The sequence below is a fragment of the Oncorhynchus keta genome, chromosome 15 (genome assembly GCF_023373465.1).
Source record: "Oncorhynchus keta strain PuntledgeMale-10-30-2019 chromosome 15, Oket_V2, whole genome shotgun sequence".
Classification (NCBI taxonomy): Eukaryota; Metazoa; Chordata; class Actinopteri; order Salmoniformes; family Salmonidae; genus Oncorhynchus; species Oncorhynchus keta.
In genome coordinates this window covers 40,151,557-40,164,147 of record NC_068435.1, presented here as the reverse complement: position 1 = coordinate 40,164,147, position 12,591 = coordinate 40,151,557, and the positions used below count along the sequence as shown (strand labels likewise).

Sequence of the window (12,591 nt, the reverse complement as noted above, 5' to 3'; positions counted from 1 at the left end):
GCTAACTCTTATCTTTCAGCACCCACCCAGCATTTTTAGAAAATGATCTCTCCAACAAACCATGTTGTGATGTGATAGTAATTTTGCCTGTAACTTCTTGCCCCGTCAACAGTGACACTGTAGATAACTGGTGAAAATGTCTAGGGGGCGGTTCAATATTCTTCAGAAAATCTATAGATAGTTCCCAAAGGTTCTAGGGCCTTTTTGCAGAACTCTGTATTAGCTGCCAATAGTCCACAAGGCAATTCATCTTTAAAATGTTTGATATATAGAAGATCTGGCCATTGAAAACCATTAGTAACTATAAAGCAGTGTTGTCATAGTTGTAAGGCCTTGTAAGCGTTTTTAATCACTGCCTGTGAGTGTTTTGAAACCCTGAAAATGTATGTTGGGTCATTCTTATGCATTTCAAACGATCAAAGAGTCTACCAGTGTTTGAAATATTGACATATAAGGCCATTATGCTAGCATGGACTTTCAACTGCCAATGTTTTTCGGGCCTTAGCCCACTTATCATCGCCCCTGCATGGTTATGACTCAGTAATCATAGGCTATGTCTGTTTTTCTTGTCCCTCCCTCTCCCTCCTCTCCTCTTTCTCTCTGCTAGGGGAAGCCAGTATTGAGTTAATGACGCTACTGGAGAAAGTATTTGTTGACTTTTGTGCCCAGACTGGAGGTCAGTAAGGGAGTTCTGTGTTATTAATGGGGCGACGTGATTGGCCAAAGAGGGATATAAGTATGCATGGCACGCTGGATAGCTAGTCCGGGAAATACAGTAGGTGCTGTGTGGAGTTTGCCGGTTACTAGGCGACAAAGTGGTGAGTCGTCTGAAAATGTTTTTAAAGACTCGAGGTGCTGTGGCCATGTCCCCCTTCCCTGGTTTGCCCCCAGATAGATCCATCCACCCATGATCCCCCTAGGTATTTTAACTGTGGTGCTAGCTGTCATCATGATCCATTGGAGGGATAGTTCATCTCCATGGAATTTTATGTTGCCAATCTTTCCCATTAATTTTCGATTGAGGCCTGTAGAGTTGTACTAATGGATTTAGCAGGATTGACACAACAGATGGGCTTGGAATATGGACACAACTCCGATTCAGCTTCTGGTGTTTGGCTCATATTCCATCAGACTCTGCATTTAAACTGACAACTCTCCAATTGTTGGCCTGTCTATCTAATCTCTAGGCTACCAAGCTGCCACCCCAAAACATTTGACAGACTGATTTTGGGGGGAGCTATCTTTTCAATCAGTTTTCCTTTATGGTGTTTAAATTAGAATTTTAATGCCTATACTTGTATAAGATTAAAGACATGGCATTCTAATGTATCAGGTTGCTCTATCACTCAACCAACCTGTCAAGATGATGGGAAAGATTTGAATGCAGAGTGGATCTTCTTAACCCTTCCCTCACCCTTGACCTTTTTCCTCAACCTTACACCTCACCCCTGTAAACTCTTCCATTAACCTTATGCGCTACACCTTACCCCCTTCCCTCTTATCCCTAATCAAACCCTCAACCCTATCTAATATCCATTAGCCTACATCACTTTTACCCCCACCCTCACCCATCCCTCTTGATTCTGATTGATACTGACCGGAGCCCTCAGTTTGATTCATGCTCTGATAAATCAACGTATTCTGGATTGACCCGCTCTGGTTGGCAATACTCTTGTCTGTAACCTGCCTTAAGCAATGTGTCTACAGCATTGAGGATAACACATTACATCAATAGATGTTAGGCTAATTTAACCTAGAGGGGCTTTCTCAAGCCCAGCACTACAGGATTAGTGGAGATAGGACTGTAATCGAATGTGTTAATATTGATGGTGCTTTAAACTCCAATACCCCTACGTACCCCAGGACGCTTAGGGGTTGTTATTATGTTATTGCAGGGACTGCATGATGATAACTGTTGGTATTGAGTTGATGGGCTCCCACAACTGGCTGACTGGATCTCTTCTCTTAAGGCCTAATTCTGATGGATGAATGTATAAATGACATTGTACCATGATAAGATTCTAAGATTCAGAGTAGCCTATGTGTATAATATACTTAAAACACCTGGAAAGGCAGCACTGTCTCCAGGCAAGTTATTTTGAAAAGTTTGAATGAATTATTTACATAACTGCTGCTCGAACTCTGAGACTTATAGATGATAGAAACATAGTACTGTAGCGACATTGCAGTCGATTTCCCTCTATATGAATAAACTCCTGTTCCCTTCCCATTGCAGTGGGACCTTTTAGAGAAGTGACGGAGTAATGGGACTATGGCTGGTGTGAAAACAGCATTCCCAGGGCTATCCCATATTAAAATGTTGAGTCTGGCGACTCAGCTGCCATGTTGGTTCGTTGAGCAGACAACTTTTACTTTGTGTGTCTCCCTATTTCCCTCTTTCTCTCTCCCTCTCAGGGACATGTCTGTGATATGAGGGGGTAAGAGAGGTGACCAGTTTTGTGACGCTACATTAGTCTGATATTGATCTGGGTTGATGGGAACACGTATCCGGGGACATGGGTAATTCTGTCCTCGATTTCAGAGAGGGAGTGGAGACTGGGAGATGGGAGTAAGACACACACAGTCATGCATGTAGGCAGGCAGGTATGGGGCTCTGAGTGGTGCAGTGGTCCTAGGCACTGCATCTCAGTGCTAGAGGGGTCACTACAGACACTCCGGTTCAAATCCAGGCTGTATCACAACTGGCTGTGATTGTGAGTCCCATGGGGCAGCGCACAATGGGACCAGCGTCGTCCGGGTTTGGCCGGTGTAGGCCGTCATTGTAAATAAGAATTTGTTCTTAACTCACTTGCCTAGTTAAAGGTTAAATAAAAATATGCAGGCAGGTATGCAGGCTGGCTGGCAGACAGAGAAAGAAAGAGGAAATGGAGAGAAAGACCTGTTGTTGTTGCGGGTAAAACTGTGCACAAGCTCTTTATCCACTAATGTGAATAAAGCGTCTAGTTACACTGTGAAAAAAATCTAATATGACATTGCATAGTGTCATAATATATAGCAGTGTTTGAGACTGCAACCTTTTGACTTGGCAGTGCGACACCAATTGTTTATTGGTCTCTACACACTGGGCACACACTGGTTGAATCAATGTTGTTTTAACGTAATTTGCCAATGTATTGTGATGTGGAATCAACGTGGAAGATACATTGGATTTGAAAAAAGTCATGAACCAGTAGTGTTTTCATCTCATTTCAACCAGTGTTGTTAACATTGAAATGAGGGTAAAACTTCAAGTTAAATAAATACAGTGCCTTAACCTTACTAACAGGTTGTTACATCAATCAATTTCAACATGATTATCAGAACTATGTACACATTGAAATTGTGTTGAAAATCCCATGTAGAAACAGAACATATTTTTCATCCTGTGGGTGGCTGAAATGATGCTGAATTTCGTATTTGATGATACGTATTTTTATGAGGTGTAGTACACTTCAGTGAGAATAGGTCTACCATCCAGATGCCTACCTCTATGTACCCTGCGTAGCTTTAGAAACGAGCAGTGTTTGATTCAGCAGAACCATCATGTCAACACATTTAGATATTGATCAGCCTCCATATTAATCTGTGTAGACTACCTAAATAACATTGAAGAGTTGAAGTAACATCTGTATCTTTTCTGACACAAGCTGTATGTGAAAGTCAATTCAGAGTGAGGTTGGGTTTATGTAGGCTACATCTGATTTACCCAACAAAAGACACCATCATTTCTACCTGTGGCTAGGTATACAATCATTCAGCCATGGTTGAATGGATCTTTGGAAGTTTAGAAATAGATACCAGGTTGTGTTTATGTCGGCTACATTGACATCTGATTTGCCCAAAGTACACCATCATGAGGTCGAAGGAATTGTCTGTAGAGCTCCAAGACAGGATTGTGTCGAGGCACAGATCTGGGGAAGGGTTACCAAAACATTTCTGCAGCATTGAAGGTCCCCAAGAACAGTGGCCTCCCTCATTCTTAAATGGAAGAAGTTTGGAAACACCAAGACTCTTCCTAGAGCTGGCCACTCGGCCAAACTGAGCAATAATATAATAATAATAATATATGCCATTTAGCTGACGCTTTTATCCAAAGCGACTTACAGTCATGTGTGCATACATTCTACGTATGGGTGGCCCCGGGAATCAAACCCACTACCCTGGCGTTACAAGCGCCATGCTCTACCAACTGAGCCACAGAGGACCGGGGGAGAAGGTCTTTGGTCAGGGAGGTGACCAAGAACCCGATGGTCACTCTGACAGCGCTCCAGAGTTCCTCAGTGGAGATGGGAGAACCGTCCAGAAGGACAACCATCTCTGCAGCACTCCACCAATAAGGCCTTTATGGTAGAGTGACCAGACAGAAGCCACTCCTCAGTAAAATGCATATGACAACCCGCTTGGAGTTTGCCAAAAAAGCTCCTAAAAGGACTCTGACCACGAGAAACAAGATTCTCTGGTATGATGAAAACAAGATTGAACTCTTTGACCTGAATGCCAAGCATCACTTCTGGAGGAAACCTGGCACCATCCCTACAGTGAAGCATGGTGATGGCTGCATCATGCTGTGGGTATGTTTTCAGCGGCAGGGACTGGGAGACTAGTCAGGATTGAGGGAAAGATGAACGGAGCAAAGTACAGAGAGATCCTTAATAAAAACCTGCTCAGGACCTCAGACTGGGGCGAAGGTTCACCTTCCAACAGGACAATGACACTAAACACACAGCAAAGACAATGCAGGAGTGGCTTCAGGACAAGTCTCTGAATGTCCTTGAGTGGCCCAGCCAGAGCCCGTACTTGAACCCGATCGAACATCTCTGGAGAGACCTGAAAATAGCTGTGCAGCAATGCTCCCCATCCAACCTGACAGAGCTTGAAGAGGATCTGCAGAGAAGAATGGGAGAAACTCCCCAAATACAGGTGTGGCAAGCTTGTAGCATCATACTCAAGAAGACTCGAGACTGTGATTGCTGCCAAAGTGCTTCAACAAAGTACTGAGTAAAGGGTCTGAATACTTATTTCTGTTTTTTATTTTTCATAAATTTGAGAGAGAAAAAATCTAAAAACCCGTTTTTGCTTTGTCATAATGGAGTTTTGTGTGTAGATTGATGAGGGAATAAAACAATTTTATACATTTTATAATAAGGCAGTAACGTAACAAAATGTTGTCTGAATACTTTCCGAATGCACTGTATATACTTTCAAAGCAGAAGATATCTCCTTCAAATGTTGATATTTGGTTGCGTTCACAATTCAATATGATTGATATGTTGTATTCACGTCTTAAAAAATTATTTAAAAGAATAAGACTAAATCAAAACGAATAAATGTGATTTGATTTAGTCCTATTCTTCTGCTTAGATTTTTGGCTGAGATGGAGATGTGAATCCAACATATTAATAACTTGTTGGCCTAGATTAAATTTAAACTCAACCAACCATCCCTCATATACAAGACAATATAAACTCAGCAAAAAAAGAAACATCCTCTCACTGTCAATTGTGTTTATTTTCAGCAAACTTATAGTGTAAATATTTCTATGAACAGAAGATTCAACAACTGAGACATAAACTGAAAACGTTCCACAGACATTTGACTAACATAAATGGAGTAATGTGTCCCTGAAGAAAGGGGGGGAGGGGGTCAAAAGTAACAGTCAGTATTTGATGTGGCGACCAGCTGCATTTAGTACTGCAGTACATCTCCTCCTCATGGACTGCACCAGATTTGCCAGTTCTTGCTGTGAGATGTTACCCCACTCTTCCACCAAGGCGCCGGCAAGTTCTCTGACATTTCTGGAGGGAATGGCCCTAGCCTTCACCCTCCGATCCAACAGGTCCCAGATGTGCTCAATGGAATTGAGATCCGGGCTCTTCGCTGGCCATGACAGGACACTGACATTCCTGTGTTGCAGGAAATTACACACAGAACGAGCAGCATGGCTGGTGGCATTGTCATGCTGGAGGGTCATGTCAGGACGAGCCTGCAGGAAGGGTACCACATGAGCGAGGAGGATGTCTTCCCTGTAATGCACAGCGTTGAGATTGCCTGCAATGACAACAAGCTCAGTCCGATGATGCTGTGACACACCACGCCAGACCACGACGGACCCTCCACCTCCAAATCGATCCCGCTCCAGAGCACAGGCCTCAGTGTAATGCTAATTCCTTCTACGATAAACCAACGATCCGACCATCACCCCCGGTGAGACAAACCCGTGACTCGTCAGTGAAGAGCACTTTTTGCCAGTCCTATCTGGTCCAGCGACGGTGGGTTTGTGCCCATAGCCGACGTTGTTGCTGGCCTACAAGCCCTCAGTCCAGCCTCTCTCAGCCTATTGTGGACAGTCTGAGCACTGATGGAGGGATTGTGCGTTCCTGGTGTAACGGGCAGTTGTTGTTGCCATCCTGTACCTGTCCCACACTGTGATGTTCAGATGTACCAATCCTGTGCAGGTGTTGTTGCACGTGGTCTGCCACTGCGAGGATGATCAGCTGTCCATCCTGTCTCCCTGTAGCGCTGTTTTAGGCGTCTCACAGTTGGACATTGCAATTTTCTGCCCTGGCCACATCGGCACGTTCACGCAGATGAGCAGGGACCCTGGGCATCTTTCTTTTGGTGCTTTTCAGAGTCAGTGGAAAAGCCTCTTTTGTGTCCATAACTGTGACCTTAATTGCCTACCGTCTGTAAGATGTTAGTATCTTAAGGACCGTTCCACAGGTGCATGTTGATGAATTGTTTATGGTTCAATGAACAAGCTTGGGAAACAGTGTTGAAACCCTTTACAATGAAGATCTGTGAAGTTATTTAGATTTTTATGAATTGTCTTTGAAAGACAAGGTCCTGAAAAAGGGACATTTCTTTTTTTGCTGAGTTTATTATTAATATCGTGAATTTGGCGTCCGATTTATAGGGCTAATGTTATTTATTTCTAAACTTCCAAAGATCCATTCAACCATGGCTGAATGATTGTATACCTAGCCACAGGTAGAAATGATGGTGTCCTTTGTTGGATAAATCAGATGTAGCCTGCATAAACACAACCTCACTCTGAATTGACTTTCACATACAGCTTATGTAAAAAAAAAGCTACTTCAACTAGTCAATGCTATTTTTGGTAGTTTACGCAAATGAGTATGGAAGCTGATCAATGTCTAAATGTGTTGACATGATAGCTCAGCTGAAACGAACACTGCTTCTTTCCGATGCTCAGCATAGAGGTCAGAGTTTCCGTTAGAATATGCATTGGTTGCGTAACCTGATAAGGGCGTCCACCCACGGTTCTCAGAATGACAGAAATCACATTTAGTTTATGGTAATTTCTTGAACTGCATTGTTGGTTTAGGGCTTTTAAGTAAGCATTTTATGGTATTCGGCGCATGTGACAAACATATTTATTTGAATTCATCTTAACAGAACAAGTAACTTGGATGCAACGGTGTGTCATTTTTGACTGAATGTCCAATGTGCAAATTGCAAGCAATTTGAAGGCACGTCCATAAGGCTAGGGGAAGCTACAGTAGCTTTCCCTAAAGTAAATTAAATTAAATTGCCAAAATTATATAGCCTAATTATCTTACTCCTGTCTATACAGAAATAAATAAAAGAAAGCATGGTTTGGCAACAGAGGATCATTAGGACCTTAAAAATAAAAATGGTTTTAAATCACAGCCTACAGTCAGAAGGGGCCAGCAAATTTGGGCAAATCGCAAATGACCAAATAGATGATTGTTGATTTGCGACTGTCAGCGAAAAATAGACAGACCCAGCCAGGCATAATTACAATATTAAAAAATCCAATCGTGGAAAAATAGTTTGGAAATCAAATGGCTATTTGCTGTAAAGAGAAGAGAATGAGAAGACTCCATCAGCCATATCCTGGGTGTTTGCATATTCACTGTCTTTATCATTGGGTCAGTGCCACTTTTGTTTGTTTTTGGACAATCATTTCCTCCTCCAGGTTAGATGGACGTCATATTGTATTTGTGTCTCCCCTTTTCATAGGCCTAATATATAGATCAGTCCATAGCCGTGAGAAGTAGTTTGGGGGTGGGAATGGAAGTGTTTATTTATATTGGTCTTCTAATACAGGGCTAGTAAAGACCCAGTTCACTACCTTTGTGAAAAAATGTAAATTAAATGTATTTAAGTGTTTACCAGTATTTGTTACTTGAGTCTGATAATTATCTGTACACAAATACTTGCTTAATATACACTACTGTTCAAAAGTTTGGGGTCACTTAGAAATGTCCTTGTTTTTGAAAGAAAATCACATTTTATGTCCATTAAAACAACATCAAATTGATCAGAAATACAGTGTAGACATTGTTTATGTTGTAAATTACCATTGTAGCTGGAAATGGCTGATCTTTAATTGAATATAGGTGTACAGAGGCCCATTATCTGCAACCATCACTCCTGTGTTCCAATGGCACATTGTGTTAGCTAATCCAAGTTTATCATTTTAAAAGGCTAATTGATCATTAGAAAACCCTTTTCCAATTATGTTAGCACAGATTAAAACTGTTGTCTGATTAAAGAAGCAATAAAACTGGCATTCTTTAGACTAGTTCAGTATCTGGAGCATCAGCATTTGTGGGTTTGATTACAGGCTCAAAATGGCCAGAAACAAAGACCTTTCTTCTGAAACTCGCCAGTCTATTCTTGTTCTGAGAAATGAAGGCTATTCTATGTGAGAAATTGCCAAGAAACTGAAGATCTCGTATAGCGCTGGCTCTAAGCAGAATAGAAAGTGGAGTGGGAGGCCCCGGTGCACAACTGAGCAGGAGGAAAGGTACATTTAGAGTGTCTAGTTTAAGAAACAGTCCAGTCATAAATCTACACTACCGTTCAAACTGACTGAACTGTCTAGTTTGAGAAACAGAAGCCTCACAGAAGCCTTTTGCTCAACTGGTAGCTTCATTAAATAGTGCCCACAAAACACCAGTCTCAACGTCAACAGTGAAAAGGTGACTCAGGGATGCTGGCCTTCTCGGCAGAGATGCAATGAAAAAGCCACATCTCAGACTGGCCAATAAAAGATTAAGATGGGCAAAAGAACACAGACACTGGACAGAGACATTTCAATTTATTTTGGGTACATGTTGTGAAAATGTTAGATATTACTACACTGTTGGAGCAAGAAGCTTAATAACTCAATGCATACACACATTCCTACTGAATACAATTCACATGTATTGGAATAGACCTGCATCTTTATTCACCAAGTTTATCAACAGAGATTTACTATTCAAATAAATGATAACCATTATGTTGTTATATGGATAAAAACAATGTCATATTGATTGTGTGATTGTATTATAATTGATTGTATGAATGGAGACAGGTTAGGTAAAACAAAATTGTCTAATAAAAAATGTGACCAGATCATATGTGCTGGTGCAATCAGCTGAAAAGTGAAAAAGTATTAGTCTAGAACCCTGATACAGTAGTTTCATAATATGACATGGCAAGAATAACATCGCAGATCAGCCTATTTCTCATAGCTCATAGCTCACGGGTGCACCTCAGCCACGCTCAAGGTACTAAACGATATGATAACCGCCATCGATAAAAGACAGTACTGTGTAGCCGTCTTCATCGACCTGGCCAAGGCTTTCGACTCTGTCAATCACCATATTCTTATCGGCAGACTCAGTAGCCTCGGTTTTTCTAATGACTGCCTTGCCTGGTTAACCAACTACTTTGCAGACAGAGTTCAGTGTGTCAAATCGGAGGGCATGTTGTCCGGTCCTCTGGCAGTCCCTATGGGGGTACCACAGGGTTCAATTCTCCGGCCGACTCTTTTCTCTGTATATATCAATGATGTCACTCTTGCTGCCGGCGATTCCCTGATCCACCTCCACGCAGACGACACCATTCTGTATACTTCTGGCCCTTCCTTGGACACTGTGCTATCTATCCTCCAAACGAGCTTCAATGCCATACAACACTCCTTCCATGGCCTCCAACTGCTCTTAAACGCTAGTAAAACCAAATGCATGCTTTTCAACCGTTCGCTGCCTGCACCCGCACGCCCGACTAGCATCACCACCCTGGATGGTTGCGACCTAGAATATGTGGACATCTATAAGTACCTAGGTGTCTGGCTAGACTGTAAACTCTCCTTCCAGACTCATATCAAACATCTCCAATCCAAAATCAAATCTAGTCAGCTTTCTATTTCGCAACAAAGCCTCCTTCACTCACGCCGCAAAACTTACCCTAGTAAAACTGACTATCCTACCGATCCTCGACTTTGGCGATGTCATCTACAAAATAGCTTCCAATACTCTACTCAGCAAACTGGATGCAGTTTATCACAGTGCCATCCGTTTTGTTACTAAAGCATCTTATACCACCCACCACTTCGACCTGTATGCTCTAGTCGGCTGGCCTTCGCTACATGTTCGTCGCCAGACCCACTGGCTCCAGATCATCTACACGTCTATGCTAGGTAAAGCTCAGTCTTATCTCAGTTCACTGGTCATGATGGCAACACCCACCCGTAGCACGCGCTCCAGCAGGTGTATCTCACTGATCATCCCTAAAGCCAAAACCTCATTTGGCCACCTTTCCTTCCAGTTCTCTGCTGCCTGCGACTGGAACGAATTACAAAAATCTCTGAAGTTGGAGACGTTTATCTCCCTCACCAACTTTAAACATCTGCTATCTGAGCAGCTAACCGATCGCTGCAGCTGTACATAGTCCATTGTTATATAGCCCACCCAATTTACCTACCTCATCCCCATACTGTTTTTATTCTATTTACTTTTCTGCTCTTTTGCACACCAGTATCTCTACCTGCCCATGTTCATCTGATCATTTATCACTCCAGTGTTAATCTGCTAAATTGTAATTATTCACTTCTATGGCCTATTTATTGCCTACCTCCTCATGCCTTTTGCACACAATGTATATAGATTATTTTTTTCTACTATGTTATTGACTTGTTTATTGTTTACTCCATGTGTAACTCTGTGTTGTTGTCTGTTCACACTGCTATGCTTTATCTTGGCCAGGTCGCAGTTGCAAATGAGAACTTGTTCTCAACTAGCCTACCTAGTTAAATAAAGGTGAAATAAAATTTAAAAAAATAGCTAATAAGTGCTGAGATATTAGACAGGCTATTGACTGGCCCTGACCATCGTAGAGTCTGAGTCATAGGGAAAACATTGGATCATCGTTCTTCCGACTAAAACATTTCCCTCAAGTTGACTTTTTTTAACCACTGTTTGACTTGGGGTTTACCGTCTATGTGACAGTAATGTATTGACCTATAACAAAGACTTCAGGATAGTGACGTTTTTTATATAGCCTAGTTATCACTGATTAAACACGTACCGCTGCACTATTACCACTGACTCATGGGGGGCAGGCAGGTATTAACAACATGTCAGCATTGACTTCCTCCTGAACGAACATCCTTTATAGCAACTTTTAGAGTATAAAATCAAATCAAATTTATGTATATAGCCCTTTGTACATCAGCTGATATCTCAAAGTGCTGTACAGAATCTCTCTCACCATCGCTTTCTCTCTCTTTCTCGCTTTCTCTCTTTCCATCTGAAGAGTTTCATTCCAAAACACTATATCCATTTTCAGAAATGATGGTAAATGAGCTTTTATTGTTGAAAGAAATTATGAGAGAGACATGCTTTTTCACATGGGTTTGTTCAATGAGACATGTATTTGTTTAAAATATATTACATGATGGTTTCAATTCAGAGAGAAAAATAGTCATAATCATGTTTATTTCAAAATGCTATATATCCGCATCACTTTCAGAGAAATAAGTCGTTTTGAACAGTGAAATGTAACAAATAACAACATTTTTAATAAAGAACTGTACAAATGGTACATTTGTGACATCAATATAAAGATAACGTGTGGGGGAAATGGTTCAATACAGTAATATGAGATCTGTATGTAAGACTTTTACATTTGAGTCATTTAGCAGATGCTCTTATCCCCCCTCTCTGTCTCCCTCTCCCTCTCCTCCCCTCTCCCTCTCTTCCTCTCTCCCTCTCTGTCTCCCTCTCCTCCCCTCTCCCTCTCTTTCTTGGCGTAGCCCGGTCGGAATGCGGCAGTGGCCTCTTGCAGACGGCAGCGTCCAGGGAACCTAAAAAGGGAAGGAGTCTCACATTGGGTTCCTGGCAGCAGTAAGAAGTAGCAGGCAGGCAGGCAGCAGGCTAAATTAGGCTGTCTCACTGACTTCCACTCCCCAGAGCCCTGTAGGCAGACCTAAGGAAGGAAGGCTGCACCAGAGGCCCTTACTGCGCTACTGTGTCTCTGAGAGTCCCTGAAGAACCTCAGTCCCTGTGAAGGAGCTAAGTGTAGGTCAGTTGTATCTGGATAGAGGAGTGTTGTACTTTTGAAAGGGTGTTTTGGGATTTTCTTTGGATGCCGATTGATAACGGATGTTCACAGACCTGACTAGAGCAAGGTAAACATGATTGATAAGATTTTGAATGTAGATTTGATTTGACTTGTTGGTTGAATATTAACTAGAAGTCCTGTTGACACATCTAGTAGCTATAGTACTTTTAGAAAAATCTCTTTCTCTCTTTTTCTTTCGCTCTCTCTTCCTCT

At 42.0% G+C, this 12,591-nt stretch overlaps 1 long non-coding RNA gene across 1 annotated transcript in view; it reads left to right on the top strand.

Annotated features, from left to right (window-relative positions):
* The window catches only part of LOC127907657 (uncharacterized), a 49,733-nt gene that overhangs the window by 12,305 nt on the left and 24,837 nt on the right, over positions 1-12,591 (top strand). Inside the window, exon 4 of the long non-coding RNA XR_008065382.1 lies at positions 12,071-12,445. This is a non-coding gene — a long non-coding RNA (uncharacterized LOC127907657). The remainder of the gene's footprint in view (positions 1-12,070; positions 12,446-12,591) is intronic.